The 25,671-nt window shown below is 43.3% G+C and overlaps 1 long non-coding RNA gene across 1 annotated transcript in view; it reads right to left on the reverse strand.

Annotated features, from left to right (window-relative positions):
* Window positions 1–25,671, reverse strand: part of LOC134808941 (uncharacterized) — a 42,868-nt gene that overhangs the window by 15,176 nt on the left and 2,021 nt on the right. The window contains exons 2-3 of the long non-coding RNA XR_010153211.1: window positions 21,847–21,891; window positions 21,311–21,414 (exon numbers count right to left, since the gene is read on the reverse strand). This is a non-coding gene — a long non-coding RNA (uncharacterized LOC134808941). The remainder of the gene's footprint in view (window positions 1–21,310; window positions 21,415–21,846; window positions 21,892–25,671) is intronic.

A 25,671-nucleotide genomic window follows, 5' to 3' on the forward strand; every position in this document is an offset into this window, starting at 1 on the left:
ATCCACCTGCCTTGGCCTCCCAAAGTGCTAGGATTACAGGCATGAGCCACCATGCCTGGCTGATGCTGACTATCTTTTCATGTGCTTCTTGGCATTTGTATATCTTCTTTGGAGAAATGCTTATTCCAGTCATTTGCCCAAATTTAAATTGGGTTATTTGTCTTTTTATTATTAAATTATAAGAGTTCTTATAGGCTGGATGAGGTGGCTCACTCTAATCCCAACACTTTGGATGGCAGAGGTGGGAGTATCGCTTGAGGCCAGGAGTTCAAGACCATCCTGGGCAACATAGTGAGATCTCGTCTATAAAAAAAAATTTTTTTTAGTTATCCAGGCATGGTGGTACACACCTACAGTCCCAGCTACTCGGGAGACTGAGGTGACAGGATTGCTTGAGCCCACGAGGTGGAAGCTGCAGTGAGCTATGATGATGCCACTGCACTTTAGGCTGGATGACAGAGCAAGACTCTGTCTCAACAACAACAGAAAAACAGCTCTTCTATCTTCTGGATACAAGATCCTTTCCAGATCTATGATTTGCAAAAATTTTCTCCCATTCCGTGATTTATCTTTTAACTTTGATAGGGCCTTGACACTCAAATTTTTAATTTTGATGAAGTCTAATTGATCTATTTTTTCTTCAGTTGATTGTGCTTTTGGTGTTGTATGTAAGAAACCATTGCTTAATCCAAGGTCATAGAGGTTTACACCTATGTTTTTTCTAAGAGTTTTATAGTTTTAGTTCTTATCTTTAGGTCTTTGATTCGTTTTGAGTTAATTTTTGTAGACAATAAAAGATAGGAGTCCAAATTCATTCTTTTGCATGTGGCTATCCAGATGTCCCAGCACTATTTGTGGGGAAAAAAACTTATTTCCTCATTTAATTGTCTTGATACCTTGACCGTAAACATACAGGTTTATCTCTGGACTCTCAATTCTATTCCATTGATGTACATGTTGATCCTTATGCCAGTACCACATTGTTTTCATTACTATAGCTTTTGAACTTGGAAAGTGTAAGTTCTCCAACTTTTTTTTTTTTTTTTTTTTGAGACAAGGTCTTGCTCTTTTGCCTAGGCTGGAGTGCAGTGGTGCTATCTTGGCTCACTGCAGCCTCAACCTCCCTGGGCTCAGGTGATCCTCCCACCTCAGCCTCCTGAGTAGCTGGGACCACAGGCGAGCACCACCACACCAGGCTAATTTTTGTATTTTTTTGGTAGAAACTTTTTTTTTGTAGAAATTTTTTGTATTTTTACCATGTTGCCCAGGCTGGTATTGAACTCTTGAGCTCAAGCAATCCACACGCCTTGGCCTCCCAAAATGCTGGGATTACAAGCATGAGCCACCGCACTGGGCCAAGTTCTCCAACTTTGTTCTTTTTCAAGATTGTTGTGGCTGGATAATATCAACTTTAACATTAACCTTTTTTTCATGCCAGGTGATGAGTACATGGGTGTTTGTTGTATCATTCTCTTCACTTTTCAGTACTAACAATGTATTAATAGAAAGGATGACATCTAGGTGTATAGCAATTAAATGACTTAAATGAGTTAATAAATGTAAAACACAGAAAACTATCTGGCCCCCTCCATACTGTTAGTTGCTGCTGTTGTTATTCTTTTAAGTGAAAATTTTTAAAAGCATCTTTTGCTGCTAGACTATCTGGGTTCAAATACTGGTCCTGTCACTCCCTAATGGTGTGATCTTGGGCCAGTTATCAAACCTTACCAAGTTCTAATCTGTAGAATGTGGATAATAACCTTAGTCTCAGAGAGTTGTTGTGGGGATTAAATGAGATAAAGACACAGTTAAATCAGATAATGGAGATCATAGGAGATGCTTGAACCCAGTAGGTGCTAACCTATTATTTGCCTTCCTACAAGTCTGCAGGGAGCGATCAACTTAGTGAAAAGCCTAGAAATCATTCCACAGGAAGGACATGAAAAAAATGGAGCATGAAGCTGTTTTTAAATATCCAAAAGCCGGATGTGGAAGATCTTTTCTGTGTACCCCAGAGAGTGCCAGGGCTCCTGAATTTCAGGAAGCCATTCTGGCCAATCCTCCCCAGCCCTCATTCTTCTGGGAGCGCCCTTAATGGTCTGTGGTCATCGTGCCAGCACTTGCCAATTTGTAATTATAATTATTTAGGTCTCAGACGCCTCCATCGGTTGGTCCCATTCCATAAATATTTACAAAGCGCTCACTGTCTGCCAGACACTATGTGTGCTAGACCCTGGGGCTCATGGGTGAATGAGACACTGCTGGAATCCTCCAAGTCACAGTCCAGCAGAACGCCAATTGGTGAAAGTTTGAAGGAGCCACATTTCTGCTCCATATAGCCGCTTGCAGTCTCCTCCTACTTCCGTAAAAAGCCTTTAGTTTCAGAACCAAGGCAGCAGCCAATTCTCCCCAGTAAATTACCAGACCCAAAGAGAGAGTTTCAGAACCGGCAGTCGAAGCGCTTCCTGGCAGAGGTCCCGGGCCTGGAAACACTCGGCTTTCTGAGCGAGGAGCACCCTCTAGTGTCTGTCCACGGTAAGGCGGGTCCAACGTAAAACCTTTCAAAGATCCCTGTTTATTGCAAAGAATTTCTTTCCTTATTTGAGCGCTGCTCATGGCTAAGCTGCTTTCAGGTCTCCGCTGTAAGATAACAACGTTGACAGTTTAAAAAATAATAAATAGGTCGGGCGCGGTGGCTCACGCCTGTAATCCCAGCACTTTGGGAGGCCGAGGCGGGCGGATCACGAGGTCAGCAGATCGAGACCAACCTGGCTAACACGGTGAAACCCCATCTCTACTAAAAATACAAAAAATTAGCCGGGAGTGGTGGCAGGCGCCTGTAGTCCCAGCTACTCGGGAGGCTGAGTCAGGCGAATGGCGTGAACCAGGGAGGCGGAGCTTGCAGTGAGCCGAGATCACGCCACTGCACTCCAGCCTGGGCGACAGGGCAAGACTCCGTCACTAAATAAATAGCTAAATAAATAAATAAATAAATAAATAAATATAGTTGCCAACATCTTTTGAGCACTTACTATGTGCCAGGCCTTGTGTTAATTTGTCTTACATGGCTTACCCAGGAGGCAGTTACTATTAAGATGATGATGTCCCAGATATTGATAAAGAAACTGAGGCAGGTGGGGCAGCCAGCTCAAGCGGTCAGACTCCACGACCATGCGCTTAATTTTTTGGTTTACTGTCAAAGAGAAGCAACAACCATGGGCAATACCAAGATAGTTCTAGTCAAATTTCTCCTGATTATTTGGGAGAACTGTAATTTAACTAAATCCAGCAGATTTATGTCAAAATATCAAATATGGAATGATGATGAGCCTTTCTCATGTTCATACTGAAGGGAATAGAAAGAAAAAATCTAGACTAGGGTTTTCAAACTGTGGGTTGAACTTATTGATGAGTTGGATAAACAATTTAGTGGATTTTTACTAGCACTATAGAAATTGAAATAGCCGGGCGAGGTGGCTCATGTCTGCAATCCCGGTACTTTGGGAGGAGGCCAAGGTGGGCAGATTGCTTGAGCTCAACAGTTCAAGACCAGCCTGGGCAACATGGCGAAACCCCATCCCTACAAAAACAACAACAAAAAATTAGCTGGGCATGGTGGCGTGTGCCTGTAGTCCCAGCTACTTGGGGGGCAGAGGTGGAAGGACTGCTTGAGCCCAGGAAGTTGAGGCTTCAGTAAGCCGTGTTTGCACCAGTGCACTCCAGCTTGGGTGAAAGAGAATGACCATGAAAAAAAAAAAAAGAAAAAGAAAGAAACAGAGAGAGAAGGAAGAAGGAAAGAAAGAAAGAAAAAGAAGAAAGAAAGAAAGAAACTGAAATACAGTCATGTGCCATTTAACAAGAGGGAAACATTCTGAGAAATGCATTGCTAGGCGACTTTATCATTGTGATAACATCAGAGTATACTTACACAAACCTAGATGGTATAACCCACTAGACACCTAAGTTATATGGTGTAGCCTGTCGCTCCTAGGCTACAGACTCATCCAGCATGATGAGTACTGTATACTGAATGCTGTAGGCAACTGTAACACAGTGGTGTTTGTGTATCTAAACATAGAAATGGTACAGTGAAAATACGGTATTATAATCTTTTTTATCTTTGAGATGGAGTTTTGCTCTTGTTGCCCAGCCTGGAGTGCAATGGCAGGGTCTAGGCTCACTGCAACTTCCGCCTCCCGGGTTCAAGTGATTCTCTTGCCTCAGCCTCCCGAGTAGCTGGGATGACAGGCGCACGCTACCAAGCCCAGCTAATTTTTGTATTTTTAGTAGAGACAGGGTTTCTCCACGTTGACCAGGCTGGTCTTGAACTCCTGACCTCAGGTTATCCGCCTGCCTAGGCCTCCCAAAGTGCTGGGATTACAGGCGTGAGCCACTGTGCCTGGCCTGGTATTATAATATTATAGGATGACTACCATATATGTGGTTCATTGTTGACCCAAACATTGTTATGTATCACATGACAGCATAACAAATCAGGACTATATGAGCATGCATAACGAGGCAGTACATATTCTCCCGCTCCACCCACCTCTCTCTGTCTCTCTCCACGCACACATGATACATGATATATATTTAAGTGACTCAAATCTTCCACCCAGAAAACTTTCGGGAGGGTTCCACCTGGCAGCCCACTCCTACCCTGAGGTTACTGACTGCTTTAGGCAGTTTGAGCTGCCATAGCAAAAGTACCCTAGACTGGGCAGCTTAAACCACAAACACTTCTCAGAGTTCTGGAGGCTGAGAAGGACAAGGTGAAGGCGCTGGCAGATTTGGTGTCTGGTGAAGGCCTGCTTCCTGGGTCGTAGATGGTCATCTTCTCAGTATCCTCACATGGCAGATGGGTGAGGGAGCCCTCTGGAGTCTCTTTTATGAAGGCTCTAATCCCATTCATGAAGGCTCATGACCTAATTACCTCTCAAAGGCCTCACCTCCAAATACCATCACATTGGAGATTCTATTTCAACATATAAATTTTGGAGAGAGATAAATGTTCGGTCTACAACATTGATGAAGCAGTATATGGCTTGCATCTTGTCTTTCAGCCAGGGCAAGAACAAGCTTTCCCACCCAGCACAGTGCTGTGGAAGTGTGGATGCTTTGCTGATTGGGTTGGAGGTATGCTGAGCCCCTGTCCTGTCACTCTCCTGTGCCCCAGCAGCTCCCCAGTTGCTCCACTGATCCACCATCATTTCTCCATAATTCTGTATGCACTAGTTCTCCACACATGTATGAGCCTTTACTTATCGTTTAATATCCACTTGACCAGGTGAAATTATCATGATGAATGTGAAATATTCATAAAATGATAAAAAAAAAAAAGTGATTATGTGCTTTTTTCTGTGGTGAGGTTCTGTAGCTTAGGTAAGATTCTCAAAGGAGTCTGTGACCCCCAAAGTATTAAGAATTAACCACTACAGGCCGGGCGCAGTGGCTCGCACCTGTAATCCCAGCACTTTGGGAGGCCAAGGCAGGCGGATCACAAGGTCAGGAGATCGAGACCATCATGGCTATCACAGTGAAACCCCGTCTCTACCAAAAATACAAAAAAAATTAGCTGGGCATGGTGGCGGGCGCCTATAGTCCCAGCTGCTGGGGAAGCTGAGGCAGGAGAATGGTGAACCCGGGAGGCGAAACTTGCAGTGAGCCGAGATCGTGCCACTGCACTCCAGCCTGGGCGACAGAGTGAGACTCTGTCTCAAAAAAAAAAAAAAAAAAAAAAAAAAAGAATTAACCGCTCCATTTGTCTGGAAGCCCCACAGGGCCGGGATCTATTTCTCTTATTCATCTGTTATTTCTCTGTCATGTGTTTCGAGCTGACAAACACAGTAGATACTCGAACACCGCTAGTCCCTAAACACTTCTGCCTACTTCTGCTGTCACGACCTTTATTCAAGTCACTATTTGTCCACCTTGACTACAACAGCAGCTTCCTAAATGGTCTCTATTTCTGCCGTTGCCCCCTAGAAACCATTATTCATACAGCAATGTGATCTTTAAAATCAGATCATGTCACTCTCTTGCTTAAAACCTTTCAGTGACCTCCCGTTACACTTGGAATAAAATCCAAACTTCTCACTCTGACGTCCCAGGCCCGGCATCATCTGGGTTCTACCTGGCTCTCCAATCTCATCCTACACCACTCTCCTCTCTTCCTCTGCTCTGGTCACATCTAGCCTGCTTCCTCTTCCTCCAATGTCCCAAGCTCTTTCTTCCCTGGCTTGGTAAAAGATTCTTGGGAAAACCTTCCAGAGACGAAATCATCTTCAAACCAATTAAATATACACTTAAGTAGGTGAAGCCTGTGAATTTTAAATATAAAGCTAGATACATCTAGGCTGGGCACGGTGGCTCATGCCTGTAATCCCGGTACTTTGGGAGGCCAAGACAGGTGGATTACTTAAGGTCAGAAGTTCAAAACCAGCCTGGCCAACATGGTGAAACCCTGTCCCTACTAAAAATATGAAAAATTAGCCGGGTATGGTGGTGCCCGCCTGTAATCCCAGTTACTCGGGAGGCTAAGGCAGGAGAATTGCTTGAACTCAGGAGGCGGAGGTTGCAGTAGCCAAGATCATGCCACTGCACTCCAGCCTGGGCAACAGAGCTAGACTCTGTCTCAAAAAATATATATATAGTAATAATAAAGCTAGATATATCTGAAAGTTTGAATTATAGAGCCATTTCAGTACTTCATTTGAAATGTTAAGTACATGGTTGGATTTTAGCCATGTATTTTATTTTATTTATTTATTTATTTATTTTGAGACAGAGTCTCACTCTGCTGCCCAGGCTAGAGTGCAGTGGTGCGATCTCGGCTCACTGCAAGCTCCACTTCCTAGGTTCAAGTGATTCTTGTGCCTCAGCCTCCGGAGTAGCTAGGACTACAGGTGCACACCACCATGCCTGGCTCATTTTTGTATTTTTAGTAGAGACGGGGTTTCACCATGTTGCCCAGACTGGTCTGAAACTCCTGGCCTCAAGCAATCCACCTGCCTTGGCCTCCCAAAGTGTTAGGATTACAGGCGTGAGCTACTGCACCTGGCCTAGCCATGTATTTTAAAGGGATCACTGTGGGACTTCCACTTCTGCACATCAAGGATAAACTGTTGTAGAGATGGCTTCCCCCACCACACACACCCAAAACTAGTAAATTAAACAAAATATATGAAACAACTGTTTTCACACATTGGACAGCAGGCAATGCAAGACTAAGATCTCTGAGAAAAGAAAAATAAGTTCAGCCTCACCAGAGCCCCAGCTTACTACGTGGAGACAGTGAAGAGAGTGCTACATGGAGTACCCAAACAGAGCCCCGTGGTCTCACTGAGTTTAGGAGACAGGGTTTAGAGTTCAAGGACATGAAGACAGCTAGAATTTGTGGGAGAGAGTGCTGGAGAAGCAAGAGCTGCATGGGGAGAGAGAGAGAGAAAGCGACAAAGCCTCATAGACCATTAGAGATTCCCTCAAGTCTTTGGGGACTGATCTACACAGGTGTGGGGTGAAATTCCAGAAGGTTGGAAAAAGTAAAACCAGAAAGCAGGAGGCCGAACAAGTGTTGGAGTTTACACAGGGCTAGGCATAGTTTGTGTTTCCATCAACCAGCGTAAAGAGACCTCATAACACACAGGTATTGGGTAGAGTCTTCAGAAGGATAGAGACTTAGTGGGGCTAAATTATTAATATCTCTGGAATAGAGGCCAACCTGGGCTTTTCCTAACAAAACTTAATAGCAAGACTTAAAAGAAGAAAACAAATCACAAGTAACTAATTATATGCCAGGACAAAGTTCAGCACTCTGTTTTTTTGTTTGAGTGTTTGTTTTTTCTGTTTTGTTTTGTTTTGAAACAGAGTCTCACTCTGTCGCCCAAGTTGGAGTGCAGTGGCATGATCTCGGCTCACTGCAACCTCTGCTTCCCAAGTAGCTGGGACCACAGACATGAGCCACCATGCCCAGCTAATTTTTGTATTTTTCTCTAGTACTCTTTAAAAGAATACAACAATGTCTTGCACCCAACAACCCAAAATACACAATATTCAGCATCCAATAAAAAATTGCCAGGTAGTCAAATAAATAGGAAAAAATTACCCATAACCAGTAGATAACTAAAGCAATAGAAACAGACCACAATATTCAGAGATGATGAAATTAGTAGGTGAGGACCTTAAAATAGCCATTATAAATCTCATAAATTATGCCCAAGGATATAAAGAAAAACATAAATATGATGAAGAGAGAAAAGAAATATATTTTTAAAGGACCCAAAATGGAACTTCAAGAGATGAAAAGTTTATGATCTAAAAATGAAAGATGCACAGGAGGAATTAACAGCAGATTATACACTGCAGAAGCACTGCATAAGAAAAGATTGGTGAACTTGAAAATATAGCAATAAAAACTATTGAAAATAAAGCACAGAAAATCCACAAAAATAACAGAGCACCAATGTCTTATAAGATAATATCAAAACCAAGACACATCATAATCAAATTATTGAAAAGGTTGGCTGGGTGTGTGGCTCATGCCTGTAATCCCAGCATTTTGGGAGGCCGAAGTAGGTGGATCACTTGAGAACAGGAATTCAAGAGCAGAGCAGCCCGGCCAACATAGCAAAACCTTGTCTCTACTAAAAATACAAAAAGCAGTCAGGCGTAGTGGTGCACGCCTGCAGTCCCAGCTACTGGGGAGGCTGAGGCAGGAGAATTGCTTGAACCTGGGAGGCCGAGGTTGAAGTGAGCTAAGATTGCACCACTGCACTGCACTCCAGCTTGGGCAACAGAGTGAGACTCTGTCTAAAAAAAATAAGTAAGTAAAAATAAATAAAATAGGCTGGGCATGGTAGCCCATGCCTCTAATTTCAGCACTGTAGGAGGCCGAGGCAGGCGGATTACCTCAGGTCAGGAGTTTGAGACCAGCTTGGCCAACATGGCAAAACCCCATCTCCATTAAAAATACAAAAATTAGGCTGGGTGAGGTGGCTCATGCCTGTAATGCCAGCACTTTGGGAGGCTGAGGTGGGTGGATCATTTGAGGTCAGGAGTTCGAGACCAGCTTGGCCAACATAGTGAAACCCCTTCTCTACTAAAAATATACAGATTAGCCGGGCGTGGTGGCGCAGGTGCCTATAATCCCACCTACTCGGGAGGCTAAGGCTGGAGAATCGCTTGAACCGTGGAGGTTGCAGTGAGCTGAGATTGCACCATTGCACTCCAATCTGGGTGACAAGAGTGAAACTCTGTCTAAAAAAAAAAATACAAAAATTACCCAAGCATGGTGGCACATGCCTGTAATCCCAGCTACTTGGGAGGCTGAGACAGGAAAATTGCTTGAACTCAGGAGGTGGAGGTTGCAGTGAGCCAAGATCACACCACTGCACTCCAGCCTGGGCAACAGAATGAGATTCCATCTAAAAATAAATAAATAAATAAATAAATAAAAAGAAAAATTAATAAGGAAAATCTTAGAGTACCTAGAGAAAAATGAACACATTACCTAGAAGGGCAAAGAAGACAAATACAGTGGACTTCTTGTCACAAACTATGTACACCGGAAGATAATGGAATAACATCTTTAAAGTACTAAAATAAAAACTATTAACTTAAAATTTTTTCCATCTTTAAACTATGAACGTGAGACACCTATTAGCATCCTGTACCTCATAATGTCATGAACTGAGACAGGTAAACATCACTTCTGTGGTTTTCATGCCAAAATGTATGCTTACGTTTAGTCATGAGAGACATGAAACTCAAATTGAGACGAGTTTTACAAAATAATTGACCAGTGTAATAAATTAGTTGATTCCATGATGTTCAACTGCTGAGTTTTCAAGCCCCCACCCCCACTCCTCCTTTCCCTTTTATCCAAAACCTGGGCAAGCCAATAATAAAGGCAGAAGCTGGGCGTGGTGGCTCACGCCTATAATCCCAGCACTTTGGGAGGCCAAGGTTGACGGATCACTTGAGGCCAGGAGTTTGAGACCAGCTTGGCCAACATGGCAAAACTCTATCTCTAGTGAAAATACAAAATTAGCTGGGCATGGTGGCGCATGCCAGTAATCCCAGCAACTTGGGAGGCTGAGGCACGAGAATTGCTTGAATTTGGGAGGCAGAGGTTGCAATGAACCGAGATTGCACCACTGCACTCCAGCCTGGGCAACAGGGTGAGACTCTGTCTCCAAAATAATAATAATGATAAGAATAATAATGCCAGGGTACTCTCCTCCCTTAATGCCAGGGTACTCTCCTCCCTTGCACCAGTAGGGAAATTCAAACCACAAAACCCTGGCCTGTGCATCAGAACTCTCACCCCAGCTTTACTCCCTAACAGTAAAACCCAGGGCCACTTGCATCTCCTTGTTCTCAAGCTGTTTTTAGGCCTTCTTAAGAGCCTGCCCTGTTCTGCACAGAAAACCTCATTACACGAGTAATAAGCTTTTCCAAACCCTCTGTATGTGTGTATGTGGCATCACCAATCTGATGTCTAAACCAAATCTGGGGTAGAGATTTGATCCCTTCCTCTGTGGGGCAATCACAAGACAACTGGCACAGGGAACAGCGTACCTTAGATGATAGCCACCCACCATCAGGGGTCTCTCTCCTCTCGCTTTGGCTTGCTATTGATTCTGCTGCCTATTGGCAAGCTTACACTTCGAGCTGTGCTGCTTTGTTCCACATTTGCTGAGGACTACTAAATCTCTGTTACAGATGTAACTGACCTGAATTGAAAGTTTCTATAATTGGCATTTTGAGACAGAAATATGAAATTGAGGATGTCCTTAGAGTGGCCCTAAAATGTGAGCCCCATCTGGACCTATCTGTGCATCTTAGATTGAATTGTATGTCTTGATTCTGGCATAAACCATCGCCGATCCTAGGCTCAAGGGCATGACACTTATTATTTTGTGACTGTTGGTTGTATGTCCCAACCAGGCATTAGCCTATGTTCTATAGAGTGTGCAGGAGAAAGGCTGATACTCTGTGCAATATACAGGGCCATCTGGTGGTTGCTCCGGTGAGGAAGCGCAGTCACCAGGATTAAAGATAAAAACACTCAATAGCACTCCATGCCATGAACCCTTATAAAAACTAGGCCAGAATGCCTTACTCCATCTCTCTTAAAGGGTCAGAGGACACCACCATCACCCTACCAGATAACTATAAAACAGACCCAGAAAGAAGCTGGGTTTGATTAAGTGCTGCAGCTTATCAAACTGTCAAGGGATTCATTCAAATCCAACTCAAGGCTGGGTGCAGTGGTTCACGCCTGTAATCTTAATGCTTTGGGAGGCTGAGGTGGGAGAATTGCTGGAGCCTAGGAGTTCAAGATCAGCCTGGGAAACATAGTAAGACCTCGTCTAGGCCGGGCGTGGTGGCTCATGCCTGTAATCCCAGCACTTTGGGAGGCCGAGGCGGGCGGATCACGAGGTCAAGAGATTGAGACCATGCTGGCCAACATGGTGAAACCTCATCTCTACTAAAAATATAAAAATTAGCTGGGTGTGGTGGTGCGTGCCTGTAGTCCCAGCTACTCGAGAGGCTGAGGCAGGAGAATCGCTTGAACCTGGGAGATGGAGGTTGCAGTGAGCCGAGATTGCGCCACTGTACTCCAGCCTGGCAACAGAGCGTGACTCTGTCAAAAAAACAAACAAACAAATAAAACCTCATCTATACAAAAAATTTTAAAATTAGCCAGGTATGGTGACATGTACCTGTAGTCCCAGCTACTTGGGGGGCTGAGGTGGGAAGATTGCTGGAGTTTGAGGCTGCAGTGAGCCATGATTGTGCCACTGCACTCCAGCCTGGGTGACAGAGTAAGACCTTGTCATTAAAAAAATCCAGGGGTTGGGTGCAGTAGTCATGCCTGTACCTGTAATCCCAACACTTGGGGGGCTGAGGCGGGCAGATCACTTGAGGTCAGCAGTTTGAGACCAGCCTGGCCAACATGGCAAAACCCCATCTCTACCAAAAATACAAAAATTAGCCAGAGGTGGGGGCGTGTAGTCCCAGCTACTGGGGAGGCTGAGGCGTGAGAATCACTTGAACCCAGTAGCAGAGGTTGGACTGAGCTGGGATTGTGCCTCTGCACTCCAGCCTGGGCAACAGAGTAAGACCCTGTCTCAAAAAAAAAAAAAAAAATCCACTAGCCTGGGCACTACAGCAAAACCCCATCTCTACAAAAAATGCAAAAATCAGCTGGGTGTGGTGTTGGGTGCCTATAGTCCCAGCTACTCTGGAGGATGAGGTGGTAGGATCACTTGAGCTGATGAGTCTGAGGCTGCAGTGAGCCAACATCACACCATTGCACTCCAACCTGGGAGACAGAGCGAGACTGCCAAAAAAATTAAAATAAAATAAAACATAAAAAATAAATAAAAATCCAACTTAAGTCTACAGTCCCTAAATCAAATAAAATAACAATTGCCATGAAAGTGGCTGCCATAAGGCCAGGTGCAGTGGCTCACGCCTTGTAATCTCAGCACTTTGGGAGTCCAAGGCAGGCAGATCACGAGGTCAGGAGATCTAGATAATCCTGGCTAACACAGTGAAACCCCGTCTCTACTAAAAATAAAAAAAATTGGCCTGGCATCGTAGCGGGCCCCTGTAGTCCCACCTACTCGGGAGGCTGAGGCAGGAGAATGGCGTGAACCCGGGAGGCGGAGCTTGCAGTGAGCCGAGATCGCACCACTGCACTCCAGCCTGGGCTACAGAGCGAGACTCCGTCTCAAAAGAAAAAAAAAAAGAAAATGGCTGTCATGAAAGTGGCCCCTAACCCTGAGGGTACTGATTTGGGACTCTCCAGAAGAATAAACATACATATGAGCAGAGAAGAGAAGCTCCCTCCCCCTGAAGTACATCCAGTAACTCCCCCCAGACACACACACACACACACACACAACTTAACAGAGGTTCATGATTTAACCCAGTTGCAAATCTTAAATTTACTCTAAAAACTATACAATAAAAAGATATTTAAAGAAGGAAGGGAGGGTCTCGTTGGCTTTTGCACTTGTACAACATAAGTTCTAAATTAACTTTAGGCCAGGCGTGGTGGCTCATGCCTATAATCCCAACACTTTGGGAGGCCAAGGCAGGTGGATTACCTGAGGTCAGGAGTTCGAGACCAGCCTGGCCAATATGGTGAAACTCCATCTCTACTAAAAAATACAAAACTAGGCTGGGCGCGGTGGCTCATGCCTGTAATAAAAGCTCTTTGGGATGCCGAGGCAGGCAGATCACGAGGTCAGGAGATCGAGACCAGCCTGGATAACACACAAAAAAATTAGCCAGGTGTGGTGGCACGCGCCTGTAGTCCCAGCTACTCTGGAGGCTGAGGCAGGAGAATCGCTTGAACCCAGGAGGCAGATGTTGCAGTGAGCCGAGATCATGGCACTGCACTCCAGCCTGGGCGACAGAGCGAGACTCTGTCTCAAAAAAAAAAAGAAGAAGAACTACTGATTTGCCTAAATTCCCCACATTCATAGTGCCTGTTGCCCTAAAATATTCCACAATGGACATGTACTCTGGCCTAGTGAGTACTAAACAAAAACAAAATTAAGTTTTTGGCAATTACAACTGGCTTAACAAAATGAGAACCTGAGCCTTTATCATAACCTATTAAAACTGTTCACACAGATAAAACTAGGTATCCTGAGAGTGACTCTGTATAAAAAATAAATAAATAAAATGTACTAGGACCTTTTCGAGACAGGGTCTCACTCTGTGGCCCAGGCTGGAGTGCAGTGGTGCAATCTCGGCTCACTGCAGCTTCCCCTTCCCAGGTTCAGGTGATCCTGCCACCTCAGCCTGCCTAGTAGCTAGGACTACAGGCACACGCCACTTGGCTCGGCTAATTTTTGTATTTTTGTTTGTAGAGATGGGTTTTTTCCCATGTTTTCCAGGCTGGTCTCAAACTCCTGGACTCATGCAATCCACCTACCTCAGCCTCCCAAAGTGCTAGGATTACAGATGTGAGCCACCGCACCTAGCCATAAGCTCAAAACCCATTATATAAGACCTATTTAGAGAAGGGTGATTGTCCCCAGTTTTTCTCCACTCCAAATTGTCCTGGTCTTAAACCTAGAATGAATGAAGGATGCCTGATGGTGGATTACCACAATCATAATGCTGCAGTTCCACTTAAGAGTTCCTGGCACTCCTGAAACCCTTGAAATCTTTAGGCTAATATGTGTCTTTTGCATGCTAATGAAATGATTAGCTGGGAGTGCTAGATAGCTTCAAGATGGGGGCTGATGATCAGAAAGACCAAGGCATTAAAAGTTTGGAACTTTCAGGCTCATCTCAGACCTATGGGGCGGGGAGAGGGCTGGAGATTGAATCAGTCACCAATGGCCAATAATTTAATCAATCATGCCTAGGTAATTAAACCTCCATAAGTCCCTTCTACCCTACAGGGTTCTGTAAACATGTGGAGTTCCTGGGAGAGTGAAGCACTCAGGGCATGGAAACTCTGGGGGTACCCTCCTCCACCCCCGCTCAATACCCTTCCCTGGGCATCTCTTCCATCTGGCTGTTCCTGAATTGCATCCTTTATAATAAGCCAGTAAATGTAAGTAAAGTATTTTCCCGAGTTCTGTGAGCTATTCCAGTAAATTATGGAAACTGAGGAGGGGGTCATGAGAACACCCGATTTTTAACTGGCCAGTCAGAAGTACAGGAGGCCTGGGACTTGTGACTGGTCTCTAAAGATGGGGCAATCTCGTGGGAACTGATGCGAACTCCAGGTAGATAGTGTCAGAATGAAACTGAATTGCTGGACACCCAGTTGGTTTTCAGAGTTGGAGAACTGGTTGGTGTATTAGGTCGTTTTCAGGCTGCTGATAAAGATATACCCGAGACTGGGAAGAAAAGAGGTATAATGGACTTACAATTCCAAATGGCTGGGGAGGCCTCACGATCATGGCAGAAGGCAAGGAGGAACAAATCACATCTTACATGGATGGCAGCAGGCAAGAGAAAGAGAGCTTGTGCAGGGAAACTCCCGTTTTTAAAACCATCAGATCTTGTGAGACTTATCCACTATCATGAGACTAGCACAGGAAAGACCCACCCTCATGTTTCAATTACTTCCCACTGGGTTCCTCCCACGACATGTAGGAATTGTGGGAGTTACAATTCAAGATGAGATTTGGGTGGGAACACAGTCAAACCATATCAGTTGGTATAGGGGAAAAAACCCATACATTTAGTGTTGGAAGTGTTGTGAGTAAAAAACAGGCCAGCTTCTATATTACTAAAATTACTGCCTCCCTCCAATCAGCAACTGGCAAATACTTTGCTATCATATATTTGGGCTAATATGTTCTCTTAAGTTCCCGTTTCAGCCAGCTTGTCTTTACCATTGCATGGACACAATATACTAACTACCTATGGGACCCCCAACAGACCTGCCATTGCACACGATCTTTGCAAACAAAAACCTTAACTGCATCCAACTCTCTCCAGAAACACAAGTATGATGTTAGATATATGACATCCTTCTCAGAGGAAATTAATTTTTTAAAAAGACAGGGTCTTGAGGCCAGGCACGGTGGCTCATGCCTGTAATCCCAGCACTTTGGGAGGCCGAGGTGGGTGGATCACGAGGTCAAGAGATCGAGACCATCCTGGCCAACATGGTGAAACCCCGTCTCTACTAAAAATACAAAAAAAACAGCCGGGTGTGGCGGCAGGTGCCTGTAGTCCCAGCTACTCGGGAGGCTGAGGCAGGAGAATGGCGTGAACCCAGGAGGCTGAGCTTGCAGTGAGCCGAGATCACGCCACTGCACTCCAGCCTGGGCAACAGTGTGAGACTCTGTCTCGAAAAAAAAAAAATAAATAAATAAAATAAATAAATAATAAAAATAAAAAGACAGGGTCTTATGATGTTGCCCAGGCTGGAGTGCAGTAGCTATTCACAAGTACAGTCATAGCACACTGCAGCCTCAAACTCCTGGGCTCAAACGATCCTCCCCTCTCAGCCTCCTGAAGTAGTTGGGTGCAGTGGAAATTCATTTGATAACACTAATTTAACGCATACAAACATTCAAAAGGCAGCTCATGAAAAAGGATGGGTCATTTCTTCCACACAAAGTACAAGGTACAAGCACAAGTATACCTCAGTAAAATTTCTGGGTATTACTTGGTAAATTGAGAGCTGTTTATCCCTGACATTTCTGACATTGTCAAGAAATCTCTATTGACCCTCTTAGCACCCACAATGCTAAAAGCCCAGTATCTTTTAGAACTTTGGGGGTTCTGAAGCAACATGTTCCTCCTTTGCAAATTTTAATGAAGACATTTTTGTTTTTTTTTTTTTGAGTCAGAATCTCCCTCTGCCACCAAGGCTGGACTACAGTGGCATGATCTTGGCTCACTGCAACCTCTGCTTCTCAGGTTCAAGTGATCCTCCTGCCTCAGCCTCCCAAGAAGCTGGGATAACACGCACCCACCACCACGCTCAGCTAATTTTTTTGTATTTTTTTAGTAGAAACGGGGTTTCAGCATGTTGGCCAGGCTGGTCTCGAACTCCTGACCTCAAGTTATCCACCCGCTTTGGCCTCCCAAAGTGCTGGGATTACAGGTGTGAACCACTGCACCCGGCCCTACTTAAGCCCATTTTTGCTGTTCCTTACAAATTGGTTCACCTGAATGGGGTCCACTAAAACAAAAGGCTTAAAACCTGTTCAAATTGCAAAAGGACAGACCCTACTGTTAGTGCTCCCCAGAAATTCCTTCACTGTAGAGGCTTTAGCAACCTCCTCTCATACTTCCAGAGACTGTTAGTGCTCCCCAGAAATTCCTTCACTGTAGAGGCTTTAGCAACCTCCTCTCATACTTCCAGAGTCTTTGGTTCACTTATGATGGCCATAAATTGTCCGTGGGTTTCTGATGCAAGAAATCGCCTTCCTCAGCCTGATGCTATACATCACTAGAGTGACAATAGCTGACTGCATACTGGACTTTTCCAAAAAAGGAGGCTCTTACAGGCCTTGAGACCATGACACACTAGCTGCCCGCTATGCCTTGGGCCATGGAAGCCACACCCCCAAAGCTTGGCATGGCTATTGAGGCTTCCTTGCTAAAATGAAAATAGTATCTACAGTATGGAGCCAAATCTGGGTCCTGTAGCATATCCTGCCTGCAGGAGGCCATGGGCTCCTCTGTCCTCAGTTTCTGGCCAGACACCACAGTGCTGAAGGAGGTCATTCCTCTCTCAGACCCCTTGGCTTCTTGGGGATCCCTTTGGGATCAACTGAGTGAACAGCAAAGGGAATTCATATACTTTAAAAATGGCAGTGCTACCGTCACATCTGATTCTATTTGTGTTTTCCATCCCTTAACAGACATCCCTGATAAAAGACAGGACCCAAGGGTCCACACAATTTGCCAAACTTCAAGCAGTCATCTTAGCAACAAAGGATGCCCTGCCCAATAAGCAACCCCATCTTAACATTTTTCAGACCCTTAGGCCATTGCCAATTACCTGGCTATCTGGTCTGACTAATGGCAACAACAGTTCTTTATCCAAGGTCATCCTCTTTGGGGTAAAGAACTCTGGAAATGTCTTGCTTGAAGATACCCAGAAATATAAATCAAGGTCAGATATATCTCTGCACATACTCAAGCCACAATACAAGGCCTCACCAAGATACTCCTTATCCCCTTCAGAGTTCCATACATTCTTGAGAGTGACCAAGGCATTCATTTCACTTCTCAAAATACATAACATTGGGCTCTTTAATAAGAAGGCATTGAACAGAAATTTTATCCCCCTTACTGGCCTCAGGCTGCAGGCCTCATAGAGTACCATCACAGCATACTTAAACAAGTTTAAATTTAATTTAAAAAAACAGGATACATTTCAGTAATCCATTAAACATCAGGGGTGAATTGTAACAGAATCCAATTCCATATTTGATGTTTGACTACTGACAGCTTTGAAGCCCCACAACTCCTCCTTAATCTTTTGCCCTCCATTTGGTAGACAAAAAAGCCTAGGTGTTTCCTCCCTTGGCTCCAGCAGGGAAGTTCAAACACTGGCCTGTGCATGGGAAAACCATGCCCTATCCCCAGCCCTTAACCTCAATAAGACCCAAGGCAACTTGCCCCTCCCTTGTTCTCAAGCCATTTTGGGGCCTTTTGGGGAGCCTGTTGTGCTCTGCCCAGAATGCCTCATGCCCTCTTTGTGTATATGTGGCATCATCAGTCTCCACATTCAAACCACATTTGGGTAGAGTTGCTGATCTTTGCTCTGCAGGGCAACCACAAACAACCAGCACAAGTGTCAAGAAAGGAAGCCTGAGGAACTATCCCAGATTAAAGGAGACTAAGAAGAAAAGACAATTAAAGGCAATAAGCAACCCTAGATTGAATACTGGTCAAGAAAAGGGGCAATAGTAGGACAATGGACAAAACTGGAATAAGGTCTCCAGGTGAGCTAATAGTATTGTATCAATGTCAATCTTTTAGTTTGGATGGTAGTTTTGTGGATGTTACCGTATGAAGAAATTGGGAAATAGGTTTATGGAAATTTTTTGGGCAATTTTATAATTCTTCATAAGTATAATATTATTGCAAATTATAAAGTTTTAAAATGTTTTACCTTTAAATGACTATTTCAGACAAAAGCTAAAAGAAACTGTCGCCAGCATACCTGCAGTATACAAATGTTAAATATGCATATAAATATAAAACACCGTATTTCATTTTAATATATTTAAAAGACAATTTACTATTTAAGCAAAACATAATAGCAATGTACTGCAGGGCTCATAGCTACAGATAAATTATATGTCAGCAATAGCCACAAAAGAGAAGGAAATAGAAGTATACTATTGTATCACCATACATGAGGTAATATTCTTTTTATTTTATTTTTAATTTTTTTAGAGACAAGCTCTTTCTCTGTAGCCCAGGCTAGAGAGCAGTGATGTGATCGCAGCTCACTGCAGCCTCGAACTTCAGGGCTCAAGCAATCCTCCCCACTTAGCCTCCTGAGTAGCTGGGACTATAGGCACACAGCACTACGCCCAGCTAAGTGATATAATATTCTTTGCAGATAGACCGTGATAAGTTAAAGATGCAAATTATAAATCTCAAATGTGATGGTTAATTTTATGTGTCAACTTGACTAGGCCATGGGGTGCCAGATATTCAGTTAAACATTATTCTGGGTACGTCTACAAGGGTGTTTCTGCATGACATTATTTGAATCAATAGACTGAGTAAAGCACATTGCCCTCCCTAATATGGGTGGACCACATCCAATCGATTGAAGAACTGACAAGAACAAAAAGGCGCTCCTGCCAGTAGTGGAAGGCTCTCCCTGACTGAATGTTTTTGAGCTGGAACACTGATCTTCTCCAGCCTTTAGACACAGATTCAGACTGGAGTTATGCCACTGATGCTCCTGGGTCCCCAGCTTGTCAACTGCAGATCTTGGGACTTCTCAGCCTCCATAATCATGCAAGCCAATTCCTTATAGTAAATCCTCCTCTGTCTGTCTATCTATCTATCTATCTATCTATCTATCTATCTATCTACCTATCTATCTCCAATAGGTTTTGTTTTTCTGGAAAAATCTGACTAATACATTAAAATAACAGTAACCACTAAAAATTAAAACAAAAAAGTAGGGTTAATAAGCCAACAGTTAGTTGAAATGAAAGAAATCCTGACCAAGCCCAGTGACTCACACCTGTAATTCCAGCACTTTGGGAGGCCGAGGCTGGCAGATCACCTGAGGTCAGGAGTTCGAGACCAGCCTGGCCAACATGGTGAAACCCCATCCCTACTAAAAATACAAAAATTAGCCGGGCATGGTGGCATGCGCCTGTAATCCCAGCTGCTCCAGAGGCTGAGACAGGAGAATCGCTTGAACCCAGGAGGCGGAGGTTTCAGTGAGCCAAGATCGTGCCATTGCACTCTAGCCTGGGGAACAAGAATGAAACTCCATCTCAAAAACAAAACAACAACAACAAAAAGAAATCTTAAAACATATTCAATCTAAAAAAAGGCAGAAAAAGAGGAAAAGGGGAACAAATAACAGATAGTATAAATAAAAAACAGATAGCAAGATGGTAGATTTCAACTTAACCAAGTCAATAGGTTTAAATATCAATATAAGAGTAGAGATTGTCAGACTGAAAAAAAACACAAGACTCGCCTGTAGTCCTAGCTACTCAGGAGGCTGAGGCTAGAGAACGGCATGAACCCGGGAGGCGGAGCTTGCAGTGAGCCGAGATTGCACCACTGTACTCCAGCCTGGGTGACAGAGCAAGACTCCGTCTCAAAAACAAACAAACACAAGACTCAACCATATTCTGCCCACAATAAATCGCTTTTAAATATAGAGACACAGATAGATCAACAATAAAAGGATAAAAATTCCCATTCACATCAAAAAAAAGTTTGAGTGACTATATTAATATGATATATATATATATTTTTTTTGAGACAGGATCTCCGTTGCCCAGGTTGGAGTGCAGTGGTGGTGATCATGGCTCACTGCAACCTTCACCTCCCAGGTTCAAGAGATTCTTGTGCCTCAGCCTCCTCAGAGGCTGGGATTACAGGCACACGCCACCACGCCCGGTTATTTTTTTATTTTTATTTTTATTTTTTGAGACAGAGTCTCGCTCTATTGCTGGAGTGCAATGGTGCCATCTCGGCTCACTGCAACCTCTGCCTCCTGGGTTCATGCAATTCTCCTGCCTCAGTCTCCAGAGTAGCTGGGATTACAGGCATGCACCACCACACCCGGCTAATTTTTGTATTTTTAGTAGAGATGAGGTTTCACCATGTTGGCCAGGCTGGTCTCAAACTGCTGACCTCAAGTGATCCACCCGCCTCGGCCTCCTAAACTGCTGTGATTACAGGTGTGAGCCACCGCGTCTGGCATAATTTGTATACTTTAGTAGAGGTGGGGTTTTGCCATGTTGGCCAGTCTGTCTCAAACTCCTGGACTCAAAAGATCTGCCCACCTCGGCCTCCCAAAGTGCTGGGATTACAGGCATGAGCCACCACGCTGGCCATATATATATATATATATATATATATATATATATACACACACACACACACACATACTAGTATATATATACATATATAGAATATAGATACATAATCTATTGTATATATATTCTATTATATATATTCTAGTATATATATATATATTAGAAAATAAGTTACGCTTTAGAACAAGGACTATAGCCATGGACAAAGAAGAGCATTACATAATGACAAAGGGGTCATTTCACTAAGAAAATATATCAATCCTAAATGTGGTACATACCTAATAATAGAGCTTCAAAAATACATGAAGCACCAAAAATGATAGCATTGAAAGGAGAAATCCACAAATTATAGTTGGATATTTCATCATTCTTCACTTGGTAACTGATAGAAGAAGTAAAAAGAAAATCAGTAAGTATACAGAAGATTTGAACAACATCAAATACTTTGACCTTATTGATCTTTACAGATATTCCACTCAGCAATAGCGGAGTCCACATTCTTTTCAAGTGTACATGGAACATTCACCAAAATAGACCATAATCTGAGCCATAAATTAATTCTCAATAAATTGAGAAGGATTGAAATTATATAAATTATGTTCCCTGACCAGAAGTAAACTGAAAATCAATAACAACAATAGCCAAAACATCTGGAAATGAAACAACACAATCTTAACCCGTAGATCAAATAAGAAAGCATGAAGAAAATTAGAAAATATTTTGAACTAAAAGAAATTGAACAATACCACATGTCACAAAGTGTAAATGCAGTTAAGGAAGTGCTCACAGGGATATTATAGCATTAAATACTTACATTAGAAGAGAAGAAAGGTCTGGCAGCAACACTTTAAGCTTGCACCTTAAGAAGTTAGAAAAAAATAAAAGAGCAAATTAAACCCAAAGTAAGCAGAAGGAAGGAAATAATATAGATGAGTGAAAATTACTGAAATAGAAAATGTGTAAACAATAGAGAAAATGAAACCAGCCAGTTTTAAGAACAGCCAGTTTTTTAAAAGGCAGACTGATCAAGAAAAAAAGAGAAAACAAAAATTACCATTATCAGGAATGAATGAACATCACTGCAGATCATATAGACATTAAAAAGATACTAAGGAAATATTAGGAACAACTATATGCAAATAAACTCAACACTATGGAATACGTTAACAAATTTATTGAAAAACACAAACTACCAAAGCTTTCCCAAGAAGAAATATATAATCTGAATAGTCTTATGTATGAAAAGAAATTGAATTTGTTTTTTTTTTTTTTTGAGACGGAGTTTTGCTCTTGTTGCCCAGGCTGTAGTGCAACGGCGCGATCTTGGCTCACAGCAACCTCTGCCTCCCTGGTTCAAGCGATTCTCCTGCCTCAGCCTCCCGAGTAGCTGGGATTACAGGCATGCGCCACCACGCCCGGCTAATTTTGTATTTTTAGTAGAGACAGTGTTTCTCCATGTTGGTCAAGGTGGTCTCAAACTCCAGACCTCGGGTGATCCACCCGCCTTGGCCTCCCAAAGTGCTGGGGTTACAGGCGTGAGCCACTGTGCCCGGCAAGAAATTGAATTTGTATCAGAACTCTTCCCACAGCTGTGCATGGAGGCTCATGCCTGTAATCCCAGTGCTTTTTAAAATAAGCCAGGAGTGGTGGCACACGCCTGTAGTCCCAGATACTTGGGAGGCTGAGGCAGGAGGATCACTTGAGCCCAGAAGTTCAAGGCTGCAGTGAGCTATGATTGCGCCACTGTACTCTGGCCTAGGTGACAGAGAGAGACCCTATCTTAAAAAAAAAAAAAAAAAAAAAAAGGCCAGGCCCGGTGGCTCAAGCCTGTAATCCTAGCACTTTGGGAGGCCGAGGTGGGCGGATCACGAGGTCAGGAGATCGAGACCATCCTGGCTAACACGGTGAAACCCCGTCTCTACTAAAAATACAAAAAATTAGCCAGGCGTAGTGGCGGGTGCCTGTAGTCCCAGCTACTCGGGAGGCTGAGGGAGGAGAATGGCGTGAACCCAGGAGGCGGAGGTTGCAGTGAGCCGAGATTGCGCCACTGCACTCCAGCCTGGGCGACAGAGCGAGACTCTGTCTCGAAAAAAAGAAAAGAAAAAAAGCCAAAGAACAAAAAACTACAGTGAGCCATCACCTCACACCCATTAGGATAGACACTATCAAAAAACAAAACAAAACAAAACAAAAATTAACAGGTGCTGACAAGGATGTGGAGTAATTTGTGTGCTGTGCTCTGTTGGTGGGACTGTAAAATGGTGCAGCCACTACGGAAAACAGTATGCAGATTCCTCAAAAAAATTAAAAATAGGATTACCATATGACTCAGCAATACTACTTCTTTTATTTATTTATTTATTTATTTTATTTATTTTATTTATTTATTTATTTATTTATTTTGAGATGGAGTTCTGCTCTTGTTGCCCAGGTTGGAGTGCAATGGTGCGATCTTGGCTCACGGCAACCGCCGCCTCCCGGGTTCAAGTGACTCTCCTGCCTCAGCCTTCCGAGTAGCTGGGATTACAGGTACCCACCATCATGCCCGGCTAATTTTGTGTTTTTAGTAGAGATGGGGTTTCACCATGTTGGCCAGGCTGGTCTCGAACTCCTAACCTCAGGTGATCCACCTGCCTCGGCCTCACAAAGTGCTGGGATTACAGGCATGAGCCACTGCACGTGGCCAATACTACTTCTTAATATATACCCAAAAGGACTGAGAGCAAGAGAGAGCTTGAGGAGATACTTGCACACCCATATTCATTGCAGCACTGTTCACAACAGCTAAGAGGTGGAAGCAAACTAAACGGCCATCAATGGATGAATGGATAAGCAAAATGTAGTATGTAAATATAATGGAATATTACTTAGCCTTTAAAAATAAACAAATCCTGTCACATGCTACAGTGTGGGTGAAACTTGAAGACATGCAAAGTGAAACAAATCAGTCAGAAAAAGACAAATACAGTATGATTCCACTTATATGAGGTATCTAAAGTATTCAAACTTATAGAAACAAAGTAAAATGATAATTGCCAGGTGCTGGAGAAAGAGGGGAATGGGGGGGCGGTTTTTACTCAGTGGGTATTGAGTCCCGTTTTGAAAGATGGAAATATTCTAGAGATCTGTGGCACAACAGTGTGAATGTGCTTAACATACTGAATTGTACACTTAAACAAGGTTAAGATGGTAAAACTTATTATATGTTTTTACCACAATTTTTTAAATGTACAAAAAAAAAAAAAAAAAACAACTCCGAAAAGCAAACAAGCAAAAAACCTCATTGCAAGATTACCACAAACCCACCAGAATGAAGAGAGACAGTGTCAGGTGTTGGTAGGGATATGCAGTAACTGGATCCTGAGTCCTCTCTGTCATTTTTTTTTTTTTTTTGTAAAGCTTACTTCTCTATGGATCTCACACATTACTAGTGGGAGTGTAAACTGGTCAACCACTTTGGAAAACTGTCATTATTTAACAAACAAACATATTCCTACTCTGTTATCCAGCATTTCCACTCCTGGGTCTCCAAGTCCAGGTATCCATCAAAAGACACAGATGTAATGTTCATAACAGCTTTTTCATTATAGCTCCAAACTGAAAATAACCCTTAAGTCCACCAAGAGCCAAACAGGTTAAATACATTGTAATATATTCATACAACTAATATGACACAATGATAAAATGAATGAACTGCTGCCATATACAACACCATGGATGAGTCCCACACAAGTAATACTGAGCAGATGAAGCCAGACAAAAGAATACATACTTATGTTTATATGAAGTTGAAGGATTAGACAAAACTAATCTATGGTGATAGAAAGCCAAATAATTGTTAGGGGGTATGGAGGGATTGACCAGAGAGCTATTGATTGGTAGGAGTTACAATGGGGCCTTCTGGTAAGCTGGAAACATCTTGATCTAGGTGGTGGTTACACAGATGGGATCTATGCAAAAATATATTGAGCCAGAGGTTTAATATTAGGTTCTATACTGCATGTATACTATATATCAACAAAAAGTGAAGAAAAAGTAGAAAAATAGACTCAAATAGAAAAAATTCTGGGGCCGAGCATGGTGGCTCACGCCTGTAATCCCAGCACTTTGGGAGGCTGAGGCGGGCAGATGACCTGAGGTAGGGAGTTCGAGACCAGCCTGATGAACTGGAGAAACCCCATCTCTACTAAAAATACAAAATTAGCCGGGCGTTGGCCAGGTGCAGTGGCTCATGCCTGTAATCTCAGCACTTTGGGAGGCTGAGGCGGGCGGATCACCTGAGGTCGGGAGTTCGAGACCAGCCTGACCAACATGGAGAAACCCCGTCTCTATTAAAAATACAAAAAATTAGCTGCGCATGATGGCACATGCCTGTAATCCCAGCTACTAGGGAGGCTGAGGCAGGAGAACCCGGGAGGCAGAGGTTGCGGTGAGCTGGGATTGTGCCATTGCAGTCCAGCCTGGGCAACAAGAGCGAAACTCTGTCTCAGAAAAAACAAACAAACAAACAAAAAAACAAAAACAAAACCAAACAAAAACATTTTGGTAGCAAAATTTAGTTTTGTCATATTTCTATATTCATGTTTACGTGGATATAGAATAAAATTCCCATTTGGATGCATTTTTCTCTCAGCGGTTC

The sequence above is a fragment of the Pan troglodytes genome, chromosome 19 (assembly GCF_028858775.2).
Source record: "Pan troglodytes isolate AG18354 chromosome 19, NHGRI_mPanTro3-v2.0_pri, whole genome shotgun sequence".
NCBI lineage: Eukaryota > Metazoa > Chordata > Mammalia > Primates > Hominidae > Pan > Pan troglodytes.